We start from the raw sequence: 24,923 nt of genomic DNA on the forward strand, positions 1-24,923 counted from the left end.
CCATGAAAATTTTAAGAGTGCGAAATTAAAGTTTAATAAATACTATTTGTATTGATTTTTTTGTGAATATTACAGCTCCATATTTATATACACAAAATCGTTACCTCAAGTGGGTGAATGTTGATACAAAAATAATAAATGACTTGCTGGAACGTAAATAAACATGCTTAAAAGTCAATATCAAACCCTCCTTATTAATATCACATCAAATTTCTATAAACCCAAGAGTAAAATCCTCAATATCCATTTGATTTTTGTCATCATTTTCACGAGCTAGAAATAAAGATCACTTAAAAACAAAATATGCCTTCTTACACCAACATAAATACATCTAATTGGAACTACACAGACTCAGACATTGCCCAAAAGTTCATGTTCTTTAATGTCCTTAAAGACCTTCGGATTCATGTCTTCTTGCCTCCTGTTGTTAAAATCCCTCCGTCGTCCTGCTCTTCCACTGATGTTTTGATCAAAGATGTTGATATCTCCTTGGATCTTTCTATTCAAAATTTTTTCCCTTCCTGTACATCTTCAGGAATTAAACTTTCAGTTTTATTCTACATTCATTGTTGGGATTTTGTGACTTGAATCGAGTTTTAGATCGGGTTTTATGATGAATCAAGAGATGAGTCGAAAAGGTGATGGAACGCAATTGCGCGGGCTGCGGAGATATACGTGGGGCGCTGTAATACTTTGAAATTTTGGTCCCCAAATCTAGTATCATTTCGGTAGAAAAAAAATATTTATTTGATTTATATTTGACTAATTGTAGGACTTGTTATTGGAGAAAATAAATATTTAGGTTGAATATATCTAACTCATTGTAGGATTTGTTGTTGGAGAGATATTTGGGTTGAATAAGGAGAAAATTATACTATTGGATTGATTATATCTAAAAGATTGGGCTAATTTACCCTAACCTAATTATACTTTATAAATACACTTAAACCTAATTCCTTCGGATATTTTCCACACATCCAATTATGTGCGAACCCTAATCCTTTTATCCCTCCGAGAAAACAATTTTTATTTCTTGTTGATTAGATGCAACAATAATACTGAAAGCGCAAGCCTCAAAGAGGTTCAACAAAGAAAAACAAATGAAAATATAATGCAAAATGAATACAAGTGTTTATGAGGTATCTTGGATACCTCCCCCTCAAATAAAGTTTATTATAACGAATTCAACAATTACAAGTATAATAAACCTCCCTTATCTTGAGAACAATCTCTCAAGATCACAAATACTAAAGCAAAGTAAGAACACTCTCAAGTTTCTAACAATGCAATAGCCCTCTCAACAATATGTGTGTTTGTGGTGTATGTTACTATGGGTGATGAATCCTATTTATAGGCAAGACATTCATCACCCTTAGTATTCCCTCATAAATCACCATAAACTCACAATTAACATCCAATTAACTATGACAATAAACATTACAATAAACCAGCAAGTAATGCACCCATTCAATTGCATAGTCATTTCACATTCTGACGAAAACAGCATCCAATGCAGTCTTCTGATCTTCCGCTCGACCCGAGCCACTCCCGCTCGACCCGAGCGAGCTTCCAGAGAAGCTACTGACTTGTACTGCTCACATTGCTCGACCTGTTGCTCGACCGAGCCACACCCGCTCGACCGGTCGAGCCACTCATCGCTCGACCGAGCGGCTGGTCGAGCCACACACAGCCTGTTCCTCTTCTTGTTGCTTCGATCAAGCAACCCTCATCAACCGTTCCAAACCTTAAACCACCCATATTCGACACATCTTTATCGACCCTCTCTAAAGTACAAGACAAAGCATGTTCGATTAAATGTTTAAAGTTAATGTCATTGTTAAGATTATTGGCACTTGCTCTAACAATCTCCCCCTCAAGTCCAATATTCTTATCATCCTCAAAAGTAACTCTCCTTGACCCAAACACACCATCATCAACACCTTTGTGGCCTAGGCTACCACAATTAACTTGTAACTCATACAAGTTCCTCTTACTCCTTACTCCCTTCATGAGCACCATGCTCCCTCTAATGACTTTCAAAACCCCTCCACTTGCTTTGAAAGTGCATCCTTTACTCTCAAGTCTACCTAATGAAATAAGGTTCCTCTCAAACTTAGGTACATACCTTACATCACCAAGTCTTCTTTTGACACCTCCATGTGTCTCAATCAAAACCTCACCAATACCCTCTATTTTCACCTTTTCATCATTTGGTAAAGTAACAAGGCCATAATCCCCATAACTAAGCTTAGTAAATTTTTCTTTCTCACAACAAATGTGGAATGAGCAACCGGAGTCTATTACCCATTCCTTACTATGATCCACTCCCCCATCAGCTAGAAGAACCTCATCATAGTCATCATCATCAACAAAGCCTAGAGCGGCATTCCCGCTACTCTCACTCTCATTCCTTAAGTTTCTCATTCTCTTAAGGTCTTCCTTAAACTCTTTGCACATCATTTGTATGTGCCCCTTTTTCTTACAATAGTAACACTCTTTGTCACTAAGGTCACCCCTCCCTTGAGACTTACCCCTTCCTTGAAATTTCTTCTCTTTGGTTCTTCCCCTATTAGAACCTTCACTCAACAAGCCCTCCCCAACATCCTTCTTTACTTCTCCCTCACTTCTCACCATGAACCTATCATTCTCTCTCAACGCCGCCAATGCTTGATCAAGAGTGATAGAATCCCTACCTATGAGCAATGTTTGGACTATGTTTCTATAGTCCTTGGGAAGTGAAGCCAAAAGTAGTAACGCTTGTTCTTCATCGGATAACTTTTCATCGGCATTTAATAATTGGCACACCAACTTGTTAAATGTGTTAATGTGGTCTTGCATTGTTGTATCTTCATCCTTCATGAGTTGATACAACTCCCACCTCAAGCAAAGTTTATTTGTTAGGGATTTGGAAGCATACACCTTTTGTAATTTTTCCAACAACTCACCGGGGTCGGTCTCTTTCAAGTAGTGATACTTGATTTCGGGTGCAATGGCAAGCCGGATTGTGCTCACCGCCTTCTTTTTCATTAGTGCCCATCTTGCTTGTTCTACATGATTTGGTTTCTCCTTCAATAGAGCATCATCGATGCCTTGTTGCACCAAAACATCTTCCACCGAGCTCTTCCATATGGAAAAATTAATTCTTCCATCAAACAATTGAATAGAGAAATTCTTCCCGTCAGTCATTGTGTTTTTTCTTGTTCTTTTAACCTCACTTTTGCACCCCAAATAGCCCAAGAAGCACTCCCGCTCTGATACCAATTGAAAGCGCAAGCCTCAAAGAGGTTCAACAAAGAAAAACAAATGAAAATATAATGCAAAATGAACACAAGTGTTTATGAGGTATCTTGGATACCTCCCCCTCAAATAAAGTTTATTATAACGAATTCAACAATTACAAGAATAATAAACCTCCCTTATCTTGAGAACAATCTCTCAAGATCACAAATACTAAAGCAAAGTAAGAACACTCTCAAGTTTCTAACAATGCAATAGCCCTCTCAACAATATGTGTGTTTGTGGTGTATGTTACTATGGGTGATGAATCCTATTTATAGGCAAGACATTCATCACCCTTAGTATTCCCTCATAAATCACCATAAACTCACAATTAACATCCATTTAACTATGACAATAAACATTACAATAAACCAGCAAGTAATGCACCCATTCAATTGCATAGTCATTTCACATTCTGACGAAAACAGCATCCAATGCAGTCTTCTGATCTTCCGCTCGACCCGAGCCACTCCCGCTCGACCCGAGCGAGCTTCCAGAGAAGCTACTGACTTGTACTGCTCACATTGCTCGACCTGTTGCTCGACCGAGCCACACCCGCTCGACCGGTCGAGCCACTCATCGCTCGACCGAGCGGCTGGTCGAGCCACACACAGCCTGTTCCTCTTCTTGTTGCTTCGATCAAGCAACCCTCATCAACCGTTCCAAACCTTAAACCACCCATATTCGACACATCTTTATCGACCCTCTCTAAAGTACAAGACAAAGCATGTTCGATTAAATGTTTAAAGTTAACGTCATTGTTAAGATTATTGGCACTTGCTCTAACAAATACTTCTACTTTCTATCTAAGAACAAAGTTTCCTTACAATTGTTATTATCATGCGAGGCCCACGCGAAGCCTTTCTTTTGCATCTCGCCATTGTACAGAAGGTACATCTAGTATTTTTCATGTTAAGTTTTTAATGATTTGAAGACTAAATCTAGTATTTTAGTGGATATAAGTTATATCTTCCAAGTTTAGAATTAATTTAGCATTAAACTAATTAATAATAATATGTTTAACTCATGAGATCAAAATGATAAATTGATTAGCTTAAGAATTAATGTCGTAATGGTTTAAGAAGCTAACCTATATAATATTATTTTTAAGTTTGATCATTAGAGAGAGATCCTTATCGATATAATTTGGTTAAAATGAGAGTTACGGATAAAGTAGTATATTTTGATCCAATTATTATAGGTGATTGATACATTGTTATGATAAGGTTGTGATTTATAGAGGTGTTTACTTGGTAGATTGGTTAAATATTGGTAATTGGCACCTGAGGACAGATATCGAGGTGAGTAGATTGTGGTCCCCTTCTAAAAATGGCGTGGCCACGTTATATCTTTTCTTGTGTGTGTGATTTAATGATAATTATATATTTTTTGATAAAACTGATATGATGAACATTTGATTGATTATTTGTGGGACGGAGTGATGTTTAAAAGACCATAAGTCTATCCTCCATGATATTATATTGTGAGCAGGATGAAATTGGGTTTCTGCTATGTTTTGAGGCGAGTTGCCATTCAGATATTGGTAGCATCACCCGGGAGAGACATAGTCTTAGAGCTATGGAGCATCCTCTCAACTAGATATTTAGGGCGGACGAAGGTCTAGGATTTGTTTTTTAAGCTTGTACGTGTTATTCTCTTCTCTCTGTTTATGAAAGCATTTTTTAAGTTCAAAATAATTGTTTTATGTGGATTGGATCTCTCACTCAACCTTCCGTGGTTGACACTTTTCTATTTTGGCTTTAGGTTGTAGGCAACTTACAGAATGCGTTTTGGCGCGGAGCAGTGCGTTTTGTGCGGGATTTAGTTTTTCCACGTTCTTTTGACGGTTACTTAATTTTTGAGCTTGTTTTTTTTGTAATTGTTAACCTAATTTCCTTGTTTTACGAGGTATACTATATAAAGACCCCATTATCTTAGAATTACACATGCATGCAACACAAAGTGAGAGAAACTAAGAGAGAAAAGTTCGGAGAGCCATTGTTGTGGTGTCTCGTGTTCATCTTGTAATCTCCCAGTTTATAGTGAAAGTTAATTCTCGGTGCCGGTGGAGATTTAGTTATAAAAACGTCTTCGTTAAAAGATTATTATTTTAATAAGTAAAATGAGTTTGTCATTTTCAAAGTAAAATTTTACTACGAATTTTAGATATCTGTTTTATTATTTTTGGGGATAAAATAAATTATACAATGAAAAATATGGGTATTTTTATACACCTCATACATGTGATAAGTATGAGTAGCCAAATCTCTCATGTAAGTGCCACCTAACCTTATGATTCACTCAAAAATTTTATGACTCACCTTGAAGCAATTTCTACCTAAAGTCCGAATCTGGACAAAGCAAAAACCCATCACTTTTCCATATTAACCTTCTTCTTCAAAGTAAAGTAGTAAATTTCATTTCTTCTTATGCATAAAACCAGCCCAAAATCTGAAATTTAATCTACTTTTCTGGCATAAATTCAAAGACCATCAAGAATTAAGTAGTATGTGTTTATATTGAAAACCCCCAATTTCAAGTTAGGGTTATGAGAAGCTAATTAGGAGTTGTTTTTGAAAATAGATAATTCTGGGATTGAAGAAATCAAGTAGATCATCATCTCCATCTCTTTTTGGATTAGAAGTAAGTCTTTTCTATGTGTTCTTGATTTTACTTGCAAGTTGATTTAATGGTCAATAGGACCTTAAATTGACATTTAAATTGTTGTTTGCTATGTTCTTAGAATGTCTTTTTGTTGGAATAATTGTAGTATTAAGAAGTTGCCATTTTGAGAAAGTCATTGAAGAACTAGCAATTGAAGTGGATCTTTGGTTTTGAAGTTTTATGTGATTGTGTGGAAATTTAACTTGCTCAAAGGTAACTCACAAACTAATCTATTGAAGTATAATTTGAATGTTTTAAAGTAGATTTAAGTTCTTAAGTATAAACAATGGTTGTTGATTCATGCTCAAAGTGGAGAGTAAAGGTCATTTTATTTGAGTAAGTTTCTGTCCGAATATGTTTGACTATTTTTGAGATAGTTTGAGTCATTTTTGGTTTTGATTACTGCATGATATTTGTAGAGGTCCAATGGGTACTTGAATCACCCCAAAATTAGCTCGTATGAGAGAGTACTGTCCAAAATACTAATAGGCTGTCATGAAAAATCGAGAATCACTTTTCTCTTTTATCATTTTCAGGGGAGTTTTGATATTTTTTGGGTTTTAGTGTCTGCATAAGAATTGTAGAGTTCTGAGTCACGGTCGCGTAGCCACTTAAATCGCCCCTATATGAGTTCGTATGAAGAATTTATGACCAAAATACTAACAAAGTGTCCTGATATGATACTAATACGGAATTTATGAAGTGGGATTAGAAACTGTGAAATAAATTGGATGTTTAAGGTTATTTATTGGGTATTTGAGATTAATTTTGGGTTATTGTTCTTCTTTATTGATTGGTGTTGTTGAGTTATGGTTCTTATCTGATTAATATGGGTGTTTGATTTAAGTATAAATTTGGGAACATAAGAATTAATTGGGGATTGATTAGTTGATATAAGTTGGATATTGAGATTTAAGATTTGTGTAAAATTAGTTAAACTCCATTGATTGTAACTCAAGTTTTTACATGTCGATGGTTGATGATAAATTGATTGGTGGACACCCAGATTCCGGGACCGTACAAGCCTGTTACATGAAATGCACCAAAACCAAAACAAGCCACCCCCGAAAGAAATAAATGAATTCCAAAAATCTTAGGCAAATCCAAAGAAGGTTTTCCTGTACGTTCATCACAAAATATTTTTAGATCCCAATACACCCAATGCCAAATAACTGCCAAAAAGCACAAGCCAGAAAACACAATATGCGCGCCAGCCACACCTTCGTAACTCCAAATACCGGGATTCATTATAGTCCCCCCTGTAATACTCCAACCGCCCCATGAATTGGTTATTCCTAAACGGGTCATGAAAGGTATAACGAACATACCCTGTCTCCACATTGGATCAAGAATGGGGTCAGAGGGATCAAAAACTGCTAATTCATATAGAGCCATCGAACCAGCCCAACCAGCAACCAAAGCTGTATGCATGATATGGACAGAAATCAACCGACCAGGATCATTCAATACGACGGTATGAACACGATACCAAGGCAAACCCATGGAAATACCCCTTATATCAAAGAAAAATGACACTGTAACTTTATTGCATTGGAAAAGACTATAACTATGCAATGGATCCCTTTTGTTCAATCGATTATCTAGCAACAAGGGTTAATGTTTCTTCTATTCGGTTGGTAATAATAGAACAATTATGTTTGTAGGTACAAAGAGAAACAAATCTATTTTTTACCCTATAAGTAGCAATACGCAATGGGGAGTTGATACCATCTTCTATCAGTAAATGCTTTCATACTTGTTCATTATTGGAAGGCTATATTGGTAAGAATTTTTTCTTAAACTAAACCTTTCTAATATATGCAGAAAACAGAATTAATAAGTGATATTATAAAAAAAATAACCTTCATTATTACGTTTCCACATCAAAGTGAAATAGAATACTTAATTATTTTTTCTTTCATTTAATGCCTATTGATGTTCCAAAAGTTCCCTTTCGAGGTCTTGGAGAGGACGATGCATCTTGGGTTGACGTATAGTGCGACTTGTCAGATATATTGGGTCATATGGGATTTCCCCATTATCTCTCCCGATTGAGATATCCTCCATTTCGCCCAAGAAAGATTGATTAAATCATCCAAAATTTGGAGCGTGAAATGCAATTCGATCCGTTTTTTAGTTTTAGGGGGATTCAGGTTAATAATTCTCACTTAGAATAATTTATGGTTGGCTCGGTTGGACCAATAAAATGAAGTATCCAGGCTCCGTTTATAAAAACCCCAATCCCAATCGGGAATATATTAAAAATTACTGCTTGTATTATATAGGTTATTTACTTTAACTCTTAATTTTTTCGATTTGAAATTAAAAATAGCGCTCTCAACTTTAATGATTTGAATGAAAGTAATTAATCTGTTGAATATGGAAATTCACGAAAGAAAAGATATGAAGTAAATAAAAAAGGGGAATTTTAACAAAAAAAAAATAAAAACAAGCGGTAATGGAAACATTTGTTCTATATGGTCAAATCGAAATCGGGCAGATCGTTACCCGGAGTAGAGCATAAACCAAACAATTTCAAGAGACCCATTCAAGAACAAGAAAATGACATCGTGATTTGAGTTGAATCTCGATGATATGATACATCAATGAAAAGTAAGTTTACTTTATCCCACGCTAATCGTTTACCCGTAACTATTCAATATCCGTATGAAAAATTGATCACATCTGAGCGTTTCGTGGTCGAATTCATTTTGAATTTGATAAATGCATTGCTTGTGAAGTATGTGTTCGTGCATGTCCTATAGATTTACCCGTTGTTGATTGGAAATTGGAAACGGATCTTCGAAAGAAACGGTTGCTTAATTATAGCATTGATTTCGGAATTTGTATTTGTTGTGGTAATTGTGTTGAGTATTGTCCAACAAATTGTTTATCAATGACTGAAGAATATGAGCTTTCGACTTATGATCCTCACGAATTAAATTATAATCAAATTTCGACTTATGATATTGATCAATAACTGATGATTACACAATTCGACCAATTTTGAATTCACCTCAACCAAAAGAGCAATTCCGTGATTGAAGAGCAATTCTCAATTATTAAATTTCTATTTTTTTTCTTGTTCAATAACTATAAATTTTGATTATTCAATAATCCTATTTATTGGTGAAAATCGAAACTTTATTTGGATTTTAAATATGTTTACTGTAATTGTAATGGTTTTAAATAGTTTTAGTTGCGAACTACCCAAACCAATGCGATAGGTTCAATAACTTTACTTTACTCACATCAAGTGATACGCATTAGGATTTAAAATCAAAAATGCAACTTTTTTTTTCCTGTTCAAGTCAATAAAATCATGAAACATTCCGATTTTTTTATTTCTTATTTCACATATAATGGATTTACCTGGACCAATACACCATTTTCTTTTAGTTTTTCTGGGGTCGGGCCTTATATTAGGTGGTCTAGGAGTAGTATTATTTACCAATACAATTTTTTCTGCTTTTTCGTTAGGATTGGTTCTTGTTTGTATATCTTTATTATATATTCTAGCAAATTCCCATTTTGTAGCTTCTGCACAACTCCTTATTTATGTAGGAGCTATAAATATATTAATAATATTTTCTGTAATGTTCATGAATGGTCCGGAATATGACACAGATTTCCGTCTGTGGACTGTGGGGGACGGGATTACCTTATTGGTTTGTGCAAGTCTTTTTGTTTCATTAACTATTACTATTCTAAATACGTCCTAGTATGGGATTATTTGGACTACAAAATCAAATCAGATTCTAGAACAAGATCTGATAAGCGCTAGTCAACAAATAGGAATTCATTTATCAACCGATTTTTTTCTTCCATTTGAACTCATTTCAATAATTCTTTTAGTTGCTTTAATAGGTGCAATTGGCGTGGCTCGTCAATAATAATTCATTTGATTTTTTAAAATAGCAATCAAAAAAAATGATATTTTATCATATTCATTTTCATTTTAGTCAATCAAATTGGTTTAATTCAATTTATTATTCTGTTATCATATCATTTTTTTGTTCTTCATTTTTTTTTGTGTTATAACTTATTATATTCTAGTTAATCAAATGGGTTTAATTGTTGTTCATATTCAAATGAATAGAGATTGATAAGGAGTTGGTCAATGATACTCGAACATGTACTTGTTTTGAGTTCTTTTTTATTTTCGATCGGCATTTATGGATTAGTCACGAGTCGAAATTTGGTTCGGGGTCTGATGTGTCTTGAACTTATATTGAATGCAGTTAATCTAAATTTTGTAACATTTTCTGATTTTTTTGATAGTCGCCAATTAAAAGGAAATATTTTCTCAATTTTTTTTATAGCTATTGCAGCCGCTGAAGCAGCTATTGGCCCGGCTATTGTTTCTTCAATTTATCGTAACAAAAAATCAATTCGTATCAATCAATCAAATTTATTGAATAAATAGTTTATAGTATTTATTTTTTCATTTTTTTAGTCTAAAATTTTATTCTAGAAATTGAAATTTGAATAATCATTAATTCAAATTAAATTCCTAGATATCACACTTTAAGATATACTTTCACAAATGTAAGAAATCAAAGTATTTTGGACCTCTTTTACTTTTATCTATTTTATATTTAGTTTCTAATATTCTAATAAGTCGCCGATCCAATCCAGAATTAGATCGAACTTCTGGGAAATCATCGATTCGTCTGGTAATTTATTCATCTGGTATTTTAATATGTATTTCATTTACTTTACTAGAACTAGAACTAGAACGAAAATTAATGAAGTTAAAAAAATTATAGATCCAATGTCACATTCAGTTAAGATTTATGATACATGTATAGGATGTACTCACTGTGTCCGAGCTTGCCCCACAAATGTATTAGAAATGATACCTTGGGATGGATGTAAGGCTAAACAAATAGCTTCTGCTCCAAGAACAGAGGATTGTGTTGGTTGTAAGAGATGTGAATCTGCTTGTCCAACAGATTTTTTAAGCGTTCGAGTTTATTTATGGCATGAAACAACTCGCAGTATGGGTCTAGCTTATTGATACGTTTTAGAAAATTCCATTTGAATCCATTTATTCTATCATTGGATTTTTTTTTACCGACAAAAACCCGTACCCCAAAAAATATCTTTTTGGGTACGGGTATTTTTGGCCCAAGTGTATCTTGTCTTTACTACGAATTATTTTCCCTGGTTAACAACAATTGTAGTTTTACCCATATTTGCAGGTTCTTTAATTTTCTTATTTCCTCATAGAGGAAATAAGGTTATCCGCTGGTATACTATATGTATATCCATTTTAGAGCTCCTTCTAACAACTTATGCGTTTTGTTATCATTTCCAACCGGGCGATCCATTAATCCAACTGTCAGAAGATTATAAATGGATCCAATTTTTTGATTTCCATTGGAGATTAGGAATTGACGGACTTTCGATAGGACCCATTTTACTGACGGGATTCATCACCACTTTAGCTACTCTAGCTTGGCCGGTTACTCGAGATTCTCGATTATTCCATTTCCTAATGTTAGCAATGTATAGTGGTCAAATAGGATCATTTTCGTCCCGAGACCTTTTACTATTTTTTTCTAATGTGGGAATTAGAATTAATTCTTGTTTATCTACTTTTATCCATGTGGGGAGGAAAAAAACGTCACTACTCTGCTACGAAATTTATTTTGTATACTGCAGGGGGTTCCATTTTTCTATTATTGGGAGTTCTGGGTATCGGTTTATATGGTTCCAATGAACCGACATTAAATTTGGAAACATTAATTAATCAATCGTATCCTGTAGCATTAGAAATAATATTCTATATTGGATTTTTTTATTGCTTTTGCTGTCAAATTGCCCATTATACCTTTACATACATGGTTTCCAGATACCCACGGAGAAGCACATTATAGTACTTGTATGCTTCTAGCTGGAATCTTATTAAAAATGGGAGCATATGAATTGATTCGGATCAATATGGAATTATTACCTCACGCTCATTCTATATTTTCTCCTTGGTTGATAATAATAGGCACAATACAAATAATCTATGCAGCTTCAACATCTCCCGGGCAACGTAATTTAAAAAAAAGAATAGCCTATTCCTCTGTATCTCACATTGGTTTCATGATTATAGGAATTAGTTCTAAAACTGATACGGGGCTTAATGGGGCCATTTTACAAATAATTTCTCATGGATTTATTGGTGCTGCACTTTTTTTCTTAGCGGGAACAAGTTACGATAGAATACGTCTTGTTTATCTCGATGAAATGGGCGGAATACCGATTCAAATGCCAAAAATATTCACACTCTTTAGTAGATTTTCAATGGCATCCCTTGCACTACCGGGAATGAATGGTTTCATTGCAAAATTAATAGTAGTTTTTGGAATAATTATCAGCCAAAAATATTTATTAATACCTAAGATACTAATTATTTTTGGAATGGCAATTGGAATGGTATTAACTCCTATTTATTTATTATCTATGTTACGTCAAATGTTCTATGGATATAAATTATTTAACAGTACAAACTCTTACTTTTTTGCTGTTGGGCCGTGAGAGTTGTTTGTTTCGACTTCTATCTTTCTGCCAGTACTAGGTATTGGAGTTTACCCAGATTTCGTTCTCTCACTATCAGTTGTGAAAGTGGAATCTATTGTATCGAATTTTTTTTATAGATGGATTTCTTTTCATTTGATTAAATCAAATGAAAAGGAAGTTTTCTTTACATAACAAAGAAACAAAACTGAATCGCAATTCGAATCAGGCATGTTTAACGTTTGTGAGAACCGTTTAAATCATGATTTAAACGGTTCTCACCTGCTTATAATAAACTTGCTTATGTCTTGTCCTATATTTGTATTTGTAAGGTCTTTTCTTCCATTTAATTAAGCGTTAATGGAAATGAACCATAACTATGTAGCCCTATTCCTAATAGATTGACCCCAAAATAGCATATTCAAATTATAAGAAAACCTATAAACGCCACAATTGCAGAACTTGCACTCCGAAAATTTCTATTTGTTCGGATATGTAAATGAATTGCAAATACGGTCCAAGTGATAAATGCCCAAGTTTCTTTGGGGTCCCAATTCCAATACGATCCCCACGCCTCATTGGCCCATACTGCTCCTGAAAGAATACCCATAGTTAAAAAGATAAAGCCTAGACTAATAACACGATAACTCCAATGATCCAGCTGTTCAATCAATTGGGATCTGTAATAATTTAGAACATAAAAGGGCGAAGTGTTTTGGACACTAATGCTTTTTTCATTCATGTATTGAATCTCAGCGAAGAAAAATGACTTATTTAATACATATTTTCATTTATCAAAAATATATTTTTGAAATGTAATCGTTAGAAGTGTTACTGATAATAATGATCCACATAAAAGAGCTGCATAACCTAATACCATCATACTTACATGCATCATTAACCATTGAGATTGGAGAGCGGGTACTAATTTTGCGGATTGATGCATTTCTGTTAAAAAGCCCGACGTAGCAAATCCTTGAGTCAAAATAGCACTTGGCGCAGTTATTGCACTTAATGAATTTTTATCGTTTTTTAAAAAATATGGAATCAAATGACTAAGGTAGAAACTCCAGGAAAGGAAGATTAATGATTCATATAGATCACTTAATGGTAAATGTTTCCAATAAACCCAACGAGTAATTAATAATCATGTTAGACAGAAAAAAGTAACTATCATGCCGTTTTCGAATGAATTATATAGTCCTACTTTTTCATTGACTAATAAAGTTATCAAATGGAGTATAATTACAACGGAAACCGTTGAAAAGGAAATATGAGTTAAAATATGCTCTAAAGTGGAAAAAATCATAATATAAAATTTTAAGAAAAATGCATTTTCATTATTTATTATAGGTTATAGGACTGTTGAAATTTTTTAAGAATTTCAACAATGTCATGCCGCCACTCGGACTCGAACCGAGATGCTCTCGCACTGCTTCCTAAGAGCAGCGTGTCTACCGATTTCACCATAGCGGCTTGTTTGAAATCATAATAACCCATTTTTATTTATTCGTCGAGATTAATTCAATATAATATTTTATTTTTTGAACCATTTCAATTAAATCAAAATGACTACAAAAGTATTTGCAAACCGAAATTGAAATGGTTCATATTCATGATAATAATAACTTTTTTCGTTATTTTTTTTGTATTTTAAATCAATTTTTAATTTAATTTATAGTACTCTTTTAATTTGTCAACGGACTTTTGTATAGTTTATGTTTTCTTGAAATAAAACCTTGTAACTAGAAGATTCTTCGTTTCAGCCCAGGATAGACCTCAATAAAGGTCTTTCTCACTTTCTTTTTTTGATAAAAAAAAATAATTTTTTAGCTGATTTCAAAACTAACAAATAACAAATACATAGATTATTTCACTACATAAAAAAATCGAATAGTTTGGATCCAAAATTCAACACGGCATCGAATGGATTTTTTCTTTAAATAGATAGTTTTTTATCCAAAATAAACAAAATAAACAAATTGGTAGAATTTTTACGGGTAAGTATTGAACCCGATATAGCATATAAAAAAATCCGGATCTCTATTGAAACGTTTTTCAAAAACAAAAAAAAAAAATTCTTTCCACATATATATAATATTCAAGTAAAACTAAAATAAAGTTTTAAATTTAAAGGGCTTTTTATTTATTTTCAACGGGGGAATATAGAGAATATAGCAATTTCAAGAAATAATGCTTCCGTAAGTTAAAGTGGAACCACTTTCTATTTGTCTTCTTTTACAAAATAGATAGAAAAAACTTTTTTGAGTTTTTTTTATTGTATTGTGACAAAATAAATATATATAAATATATTAAAGGGTTGATTAAGGGTTGATGGGGAAAAAAATCCCCATCTTATATCTTATAAATAACAAAAATAGACTCAAAAAAAGGTGATGAAATATTTTCTATATATAGTTTTTCAAACAAAAAGTACTATTTTATGGTCGGCTTAAGAGTTGTTATTTTCCATATCATAAACAAAAAGTCCCAATTTTATATAGTTCGAAATATTTAGTAAATCCAAACTTATTTAAAATTTAAATCGTTTCTTTTCGATATTTTTTATTCTAAATAAAAAAGGAAATTATTCCGAATTTGGTATACCTTTTTTCTTTGAGTCACGTGGATTTGGATTATTCCAAGGTTTGATTACTTATTTTTCTTACAAAAAAACTTTTGGAATTCCCAGTAGCAATAGATATTGCTAAAGAAAAGGCTTTTAACGCTGCCCAATGCCCTTTTTTTTTCCAAAGATTTTTTCGAATACGCTTTTTGTAAATCTAGTGATGATTATTGATTTCAAAGAAAATCAATTAAATTATTGTTTTGTTTTATAATAAAATCTTCGACATTGAAAAAATGTCCGTTTTTGGTAATTGGAAACGGATATTTATATCTGGATTATTATGAAATCATATAGCTTGATAATAGGTAATGGTTATTCGGATTGGTCTCAAGCCCGCGATCCCGTTTCTTTCTTGCAAGAACCGGATTTTCGGTGATGATGATCACCCGTATTCTTAGGATTTAGATCAAGCCTACTTCCTGACGGTCCATTATATTCCCACGTTTTAAAGTATTGTTATATTATTGTTTTAATATGAGTTATAAATAAATACGTTTGGTATATACAGTTTTGTTTGTTTCGCAATGAAAACATGTTTAATTTGCTGTATTGTTTCGCTATTGACTTAAAAGGTAATAGTCGTATTTTGATTTCACTATAACTTGTAAAGTAATAGCCGTATCTTGATTCACTATGAACTAAAGATTCTTATTCGTATGTATGTTGATACCAAACGGTCTTTTAAAAGAGTTTGGGTTTTGATAAATTAATGTTTTTATAAAGAGTTAACAAATGAGCAAAGGAATTTAATTAGAAATGTTTGTTAATGACTTGTATATAAATATAATAGTTTGTTGAAGTACTCAACAATTCAATTGTTGACACTCTTTAATAGGGCTTATCCCTTATGGGGAAAAGATCTATCTACAGATTGCCAACTTTAGTGTGGATGGATGTGCTGCTCCTTTTATGTGTCATGTGCCGCGATAGAGAGGACATCATTTTTGAAAACTTAATTTATAATGATATTTTGACAAATCATGTGTTGTAAAATTAAAAGAATTTAGATATTTTATAATGTATAGACTTAGCTTATAAATGGTTTGTAATTAATTGTAGTAAAGTTATGTAAAGTTTTTTTTTAAATACTCTGATATTGGTTTGTTGTGGCTTTCGAGCCACAGCTCGGATTCAGCCCATACTTCTATAAGTTTTCCGCTATACTTTATAAACAGTATTATTACACTGTTTACGTTTGTTTGAGCTGTTTCAATGTAGCTATTACATTGATAGTGAACATGCTAAATTTCTCGGTGTGATTTTCTTTATTGTTTATTTGAATCTTTGTTGCTTTCAATCATTAATTTTCGATATCTACTTTTGCTATCGCACAACATCCATGGTGGAGCCTACTGTACAGAGTCTGCTTTCTCAGAAGAGTACACACGCTTTGTGGCTGACATTACTGTTAAAGCTAATGTCATTTCAGTCTCAATTGAGTACAGTCTCTTTTCCTGAGCGTAAACTCCCGCCTGTTATGAGCAAGCATAGGCTGCACTCCAGTGGGTGGCATCACACAATAACGGCTCTGGACCTGACACCTTGATCAATCATCACGCTGATCTTCACCGAATTTTTATCAGTGGAGATTCAGTAGGTGGAAATATGTCTCATTTTTGGTTAGCTAAAGTAGGGTCTTTGGGACTTCTTGGGGAGGCTATGGTGGAAGGGATGATCTTGATTCATCCTTATTTTGCGGAGGGAGACGAAAATTGTATGTATGTGTCCAAATAACGAAGGGCCTCAGGATCCTAAGATGAAGCATGCTGTAGAGGATCTGGCTAGGATTGGATGTAATAAAGTGTTGGTAATCCTTGCTGAAAGTGATAGATTTGGATTGTATAATATTGGGGAGAAGTATATGGAGAAATTTGAAGACCAGTGGTTGGGAAGGGAGAGTTGAGATGATGGTGAACAAAGGAAAAGATCATTGCTTTCTTCTTTCTGATCATCTGGATCCTCAGGCTGTAGCTGTTCGCAAAAGGCATCAGGATCTTGAGTCTTAGACAAGGTATTAGCTATAAATTGTATTAAAAGCATCATAATAATTATCAACTGTTTACTGGTTCAATTGGACTGCGGTTTTGCAATGTTAAATGAAACTGTTCTTGAGTTCTTGATCCATTGTTTTAATTGCTAAGATCAATTTATCTTCTAATGGCAAATCAATTCCTTTGATTTTGAATTCAACCACTTCAATTCAATGTTGGTAAAAAACATCATAAAGATTTGATTATTAAGTACACGTACACATACAAACTTCATCGGTTTTAAATTAGACTAAATTAATGAACTTAATCAAATAAACCTTCTATTTTCGTAACTTTTTGTTTTTATAAATTTATCATTAAAAGAGTTATACTAAAAAGGGGAGGAAGTCAAACAATCTAAGATAAAACCCTTGCTAAGCCCAAATGGATAAAGAACAAAATACAAAAACATAACGTAAAAAAGGCAAACCATCGAGAACGACGTCTTCGCAAGCCTAAAATAATTCAAGGTAAACATGTTATTGAACAAAAGATTAATGTGAAAAAAGTGTTTGGCCAGTGAATACTTATGTATTATTTAATTAAGCTATTACAACCTTCACTCTATTTATACACAAATAAAGCTAGTAAATAAGGTAACAAATAAATATAGAATATTTGGTGAATAATCTATAGAATAATCCTAGCCTAATTTCAGCACAGTCCTTCACTCCCCCTCAAAATAGATCTTCGGGTCACCAATACCTAAATTGCACCATGTCCGCTCAAAAGCTTCAGATGTAACTGCCTTCGTAAGTATATCAGTCAGCTGATCTTTTAATCTTACGAAAGGAAGTCTTATAATCTGCTCTAATTTCTCTTTAATAAATTGTCTATCAATCTCCAAATATTTAGTACGGTCATGTTGAACTGGATTTCCAAATATACTGATTACTTTATTATCACAGAACAGGCTACATGCCTTCTTTTGTGGAAAGTGTAGTTCACTCATAACTTTGTTTAACCATATGATTTTGCTATGCCCTTAGCAATACTACAAAACTCTGCCTCTGCAGTTAGTAAAGCAACCACCTTTTTCTTCTTACTCTTCAATGTAACCAAGTTTTCTCTAACCAATGTAAAGTACCTAGAAATGGATCTCCTATTATCTAGATCTTCTGTCCAGTCTGTATCCGTGTAAGCCAGAATGTCTAATTGATCATTTTTCTAGAATAACATGCCTTTGTTACTTGTGCCTTTCAAATACCTAAAAATCCTCATCATTGATGTCATATGTTGTATTTGTGGTTGGTGCATAAATTTGCTCACTACTCAAACTGCATATGCAATGTCTACCCTTGTGTGTGAGAGATAGATTAGTTTGCCAACCATTCTGTGATATGCCTTCTGTCTACTAGTTTTTCACCTTCAATCATCTGAAGACCATTGTTTGCAATGATGGGAGTTACTGCATGTTTACAATCAACCATGCTGTTGCTGCTAACAGGTCAATAATGTACTTCCTTTGACTAATAAGGACATCACCTTTTAACCTCAATACCTCGATGCCAAGAAAACACTTTAGTTGCCCAAAGTCCTTCATCTCAAACTTGCCAAATAGCTGTCGAATTTCTTATTTATCATCTCCAGTAATGATCATTTCATCTACATAAATAATCAAATACGTGATACGACCATTCTGCCTTAAGGAACAAAGTATGGTCAGAAATGCTTTGTTTGTAACCAAAGCATGCCCTTGGAGATTGTTTTAGAGCATATAGATCTTTCTTCAATCAACATTTTGCCCTTGGATTATAGTTACTAGAGAAGCCCGGAGGAGCCTTCATATACACTTCTAACAAATTATTCTTCACATCAAACTGGTGTAGCGATCAATCTTTGTTTGCAGCAATAGAGAATATAACCAGGATTGTATCAATTTTGGCCACTGGAAAGAATGTTTCGCAGTAATCCACCCCATAAGTGTGAGTATATCCTTGTGCTACATATCTGGCTTTGTACCGCTCAACAATACCATAATTCAAATATTTGATCGTGTATACCCATTTGCATCCAACTGTCTTCTTTGCTTTTGGCAACTTACATCTCTCCCATATTTCATTCTTTTCAAGAGTATGTATTTCTTCCTCCATTGCCTTTTCCATTTTGGATGCTGGAGAGCCTCTTTACAACGTTAGAATAAAAAGAAGCAATAAAGGCCATGATTGACTGTGAGAGAGCTTTTTTACTCTCTCTACTCACTAGATATTGAGATCTTTATGCCTCAAATTTTTGATCGTAACTCTTCGATGGAACCTTGTGTGATCCTTTGAGGTAACTCATACTTGTTATATATCTCAACATTGAGTAAGTCACTAAGCACATCATCAAATGATATCTCATCAGTTGGCATTGTACCGGGCATACTAGGCATATCATCAATAAAAAGTGCAAGTTCAGGTGTTACCTCTGGCTCATTTGGATGCTCATCAGATAGGACAGGAAAGATTTGAGATGAAGATACTATGTGGTCAGTAATATTGTCAACGCTATTACCTACTCGCTCTGGAGGGTCCACCCTTACTAGATATGTCATCTAGCTTAGGTCATTACTAACACTTTCCCCCTGAGGACCAAGCTTGGAAAAATAGTAGGACTCTTCAAAAAATTCACAATCCATTGTGGTATACATCTTATTATGAACTGGGTCAAAACACTGATACCCTTTTGTAAGTAACCTTATAACCCACAAAGACACATTTAATAGCCCGAGGTTCAAGTTCATTCCTATGCCGCTAGGGAGATGAGCATAGACAACACAACCAAAAGCACAGGGAGGTCATGAGTAGGAAGAAGGAATAAGGTTATGAGTTTAGAGAGTATGTAGAGGGGTTTGGAAATTTATAGATTTTGTAGGAAGACAGTTAGTCAAGTAAGAGGCAGTAGCAATGAGTTCTGGCCAAAAATTAGTGGGAACATGTGATTCAAACAGAAGAGCTAGGGTAATTTTGAGAAGGATACAATTTTTCATTTCCGCAGCCCCCTTTTGTTGAGGTATATCAGGACAGATGGTTTGGTGAATTAAGTCATTGTCAGAAAGGAAGTTTTTTATGTTCAACTTAACATATTCACCCCCATTGTCAAACCGAAGCATTTGTAGTTGAGTTTGAAATTGCATGAGAACTCTAGAGTTTTGTTTCAAAAAATAGACCAAAATCATCCGAGTACAATCATCCAGAAACAAGACATAATACAAAAAACATGTGTATCACATTTAGGAGCAGGACCCCAAACATCATAATGTATTAAAACAAACACTTTAATATAGCTATTAGCTAGGACACAACATTCATTATTCAAGTATGTTTTGCAATTAGAAAAACAAGGAAAAAGAAGTTTTAAGTACCTTAAGGAAGGATGATCTAGAAGTCGGTGCCACATCCATAATTGATGATCAAGTGACCCATTAGCAAGCGAAGTGTGGCCTTTTTGAATCGCCCCGTCCACATAGTATAAGCCTCGTTTCTCAGTACCACGCCTAATAATTGTCCCCGTCTGAGCATCCTATATAATACATCCATCAGAGGTCATAAGAATAGTATAATTAAGATCTTTAGTTAATTGACTAACAGATAACAATTTATGAGATAGACTAAGAATTAAAACACAATTTTTTAAATGAACAGTAGTAGAAATATGAGTGCGAGAAGGGAAGACAATGGATAAAAGGTCAGGCGAATCTTCTTGGCTTCACCAAGATCTTTCATATCAAATTCACTTGAAAGCAACTCTTTCAAGTTCTCCTCCTGAAACAAAGAACTACATGCTACTAGCATGTCATCAACATATAAGAGCAAATTTAATAAAGAACCATCTTCAAACTTCTTAAAATAGACACAACTATCATAAGAACTTCTAATAAAATCATGTGAAATCATAAACGAATCAAACCTTTTGTACCATTGCCTTGGAGATTGCTTCAACCCATACAATGACCTCTTCAATCTACACACATGACTCTCCTTACCGGCTACCTCAAAACCTTCCGGTTGCTTCATAAAGATTTCTTCTTCGAGCTCACCGTGAAGAAAAGCCGTTTTTACATCCAATTGATGTAACTCCAAATCCTTCATCGCCACCAAAGCAAGCAATGCCCTTATAGAAGAGTGTTTCACCACCGGTGAGAAAACCTCATGAAAATCAACACCCTTAATTTGAGAGTATCTCTTTGCAACTACCCTTGCTTTGTAGATGGGAGGAATATCACTAGAAGGACCCTCCTTCCTCTTGAATATCCACTTGCACCCCACAATTTTCTTTTTCTTTGGTGCAACAACGATATCCCAAGTTTCATTCTTTGCAAGAGACTCCATCTCTTGCTTCATAGCAATCAACCACTTGCTTGAGTCATTTGAGGCCATAGCCTCCTTGTACGTACTTGGTTCATTCAACCCTTCGACTTCGCTAGCAATGTTGAGAGCATAAACCACATAATCACACTCTTCAATATACCTCCTTGGAGCCATGATCTTCCTTCTTTGCCTAGTTGTGGACAAAGGAGGAGACCTTTGTTGAACATCATCGATCATAATTTTCCTCATCATCAATATTAGAAGGTTGAACCTCTACTTTTGCATCATCGTTTACATCATTATCAAAAGATTTTTCAACACTAGATACAAGCATGCTATCTTCATCAAAAACAACATCTCTAGAAACAATTATTTTCTTTGATTCATTACACCACACCCTATACCCCTTTACACCCACTCCATATCCCATAAAAATACCTTTTCTAGCCCTAGGTTCTAACTTACCATCATTTACATGAGGATAAGCTGGACAACCAAAAATTCTAAGACTAGAATAGTTTACCGGAGTGTTGTACCACACTTCTTGTGGCGACTTTAATTAGAAGGCGGTATGAGGTGAACGGTTGACCAAATAACATGCCGTAGCCACCGCTTCGGCCCAAAATTGCTTCCCCAAATTAGCTTGTTTTAACATGCATCTAGCCCTCTCTAACAATGTTTTATTCATCCTCTCCGCTACACCATTTTGTTGAGGACATCCTGCACAAGTTCTATGTCTAACAATACCTTTATTAGAACAATATTTGAGAAATTTATTATCAACAAATTCAAGACCATTGTCGGTTCTTAAGGTCTTGATGCTCCTACCGGTTTTCTTTTCAATCATCTTCTTCCATTCCAAGAAGACATCAAACACTTCATTTTTATGTTTTATAAAATAACACCAAACTTTCCTAGAGAAATCACCAATAAAGGTCAACATGTAATTACAACCACTAAGGGAGGGCATTCGAGAAGGCCCCCACAAATCGGAATGGACATAATCTAAAATTTCCTTAGTGTTGTGAACGGCGGGTTTGAAACTAACTCTCTTGTGTTTCCCATAAACACAATATTCACAAAAACCAAGGTTCCCAAATTTCTTCCCATCAAATAAACCTTGTTTAGAGAGTTCAAACATACCTCTTTCGCCCATGTGACCAAGCCTCAAATGCCAAAGTTTGGTGTCATGATCGGACATTGTGTTTGTGGATACATTTGCCGAGCCAAGAATGGTTGAACCTTGAAGAGTATACAAACTCCCATTCAACTTCCCTTTCATCACAACTAGTGAGTCTTTGGCAACCTTCATAACTCCACCTTCACAAGTGATTCTACACCCGATCTTATCTGGAGTACCCAAAGACAAAAGATTCTTTTTCAACCCCGGGACATACCTTACATCGGTTAAGGTCCTCAAAATCCCATCATATATTTTCATTCTAATGCTCCCAAACCCAACAACCTTACAAGTAGTGTTGTTTCCCATGGTAACATTTCCCCCATCAACACTTTCAAAAGTATGGAAGAAAGTTTTGTTGGGAGTCATGTGGAACGTGCACCCCAAATCAAGAATCCATTCCTTATTATCTTTGTACTCATGAGTGGCAACAAGAACATCACTATTATCACTATCATTCACATAACTAGCATTAGCATTGCTAGTTCCTTCCCTAACCTCTTTCTCAATTTTCTTCTTAAGCTTCCAACAATCCTTCTTGATGTGGCCCTTAAGCTTGCAATACTTACAAGTTTTATTTTTATTTGGCCTAACGGACTTGGACCTCCCTTTACCCTTGTTTCCACTCCCACTAGTGGAACCTTTCTCTTGTGACCTCCTTCTCACAAACAAACCATCACTAGCATTGCTTTGTGACTTTTGTGATAATTGTGAATCAATAAGGTCCCTTTGTGTTAAGGCACTCTTCACATCATCACTACTCAAATTATCTCTACAATAAAGTAGAGTTTCTCTAAAATTTTTATAAGAAGGGGGTAGAGAACATAAAAGATAAATTGCCAAGTCTTCATCATCAAGATTGACATCAATGTTTTGCAAATCCATAACAATGGAATAAAACTCATCTAAGTGAGGTTTCAAAGGTTTACCTTTCTCCAAGCGTAAATCGTAGAGTCTACTTTTCAAAAGTAGCCTATTGGTAACACTCTTGGCCATGTAGAGTGATTCCAACTTCTCCCATATACTCTTGGTTGTTGTTTCTTTAACAACCTCTCTTAGAACTTCATTGGAAAGGCATAATTGGATTGCCGATAATGCCTTTGAGTCTATCTCTTCCCATCTTGATGCGGACATTCCTTCCGGCATCTTATCTACACCATCAATGGCCTTATGCACATCATTTTGAATCAAAATGGCTCTCATTTTGACTTGCCATAAGCCAAAATTTACATTTCTATCAAACTTCTCAATGTCGAGCTTCATTGTAGTCATGATTCTCAAATAATAATTTCTTAAAACACCGTAAAAACAACTTGGCTCTGATACCAATTGAAAATGATCGCCAAAAACATTACGATGCAAAGAACAAACAACAATGAACAAAATAAAGTTTGACAATGTAACTAAAAAGGACACAAAGATTTAAGGAGGTTCACCCAATGATGGCTACGTCCTCCGTGGTGTGTAGTTTCTGTTTATATTATATCAAAAGAATACAAACAACACTTCTTAATAAAGAATTACAATTGAGATAGAGATAAAAACAAAAGAGGTTATGTGTTTGGCTTAGGGGTTGTGTTTTATGTGTTTGATGTGTGAGTATGAGAACCTTATTTATAGTACTAGGTACATGAAGATGAATAGCTCACTTGAATACATAGTTAATATTGAGTAATGAATACTATGAAATAACTCTAAGGATTTGAAAGGTCGAAAAACAAGCATCCCATGCATATTAGAGGATCCGCTTGACAGGATCAGAGAGCTCGCTCGGTCGAGCGAGTATCAACCAAAACTGGGGCATTCTGTCTGACCGCTCGACCCACAAAAATGGCTCGCTCGGTCGAGCGAGTGGGTCAAGCGACCTTACAGATTCTTTAGTCAGAATCTTGATCGAGCATACATAAATCAAACCCTTTCATTTTCTTCATTATTCTTCATTAACACCCATAATTCTTCATGAATACTCCACACATAATTACACCCATTTAGTTACCACCATCCAAGAGTCACACTCATGAATTCAACCCTTTAATATGCACTCAAGTCACACACTACCATTCATAACAGTATGAAAGAAATTTGCATTAGCCGAGAAAAAAAGAAGGAAAGGAAAGGGTGACTTTGATTTGGCAGATTTCAATTTTTTGTTTGTGTATGTGCCCGATCTGAGTTCTAGTTTGGTTGTTTTGTGAAGTTGGGTGAGTTTCCCAACTTCAGTTATATAATTCATCTAAAAATAAATTTCGAAGTTAAACGCACTTTTGTTGGTGTTTAACTGTTCAAGTTGCAACAAAGGTGTTGGTGAAGATAACTGAAATTTATTTCCATTTCAGTTA

The 24,923-nt window shown here is 34.4% G+C and overlaps 1 long non-coding RNA gene and 1 pseudogene across 1 annotated transcript; both read left to right on the forward strand.

The window, feature by feature from the left end:
• Window positions 1-303: 303 nt before the first annotated feature.
• Window positions 304-24,747, forward strand: LOC130825032 (probable carboxylesterase 5; annotated as a pseudogene).
• Window positions 5,552-9,925, forward strand: LOC130825033 (uncharacterized). Its single transcript, XR_009046824.1, has 3 exons — window positions 5,552-5,922; window positions 6,050-6,156; window positions 6,950-9,925. It is a non-coding gene; the product is annotated as an uncharacterized LOC130825033 (long non-coding RNA).
• Window positions 24,748-24,923: the final 176 nt, after the last annotated feature.

The sequence above is a fragment of the Amaranthus tricolor genome, chromosome 10 (assembly GCF_026212465.1).
Source record: "Amaranthus tricolor cultivar Red isolate AtriRed21 chromosome 10, ASM2621246v1, whole genome shotgun sequence".
Taxonomy (NCBI): Eukaryota; Viridiplantae; Streptophyta; class Magnoliopsida; order Caryophyllales; family Amaranthaceae; genus Amaranthus; species Amaranthus tricolor.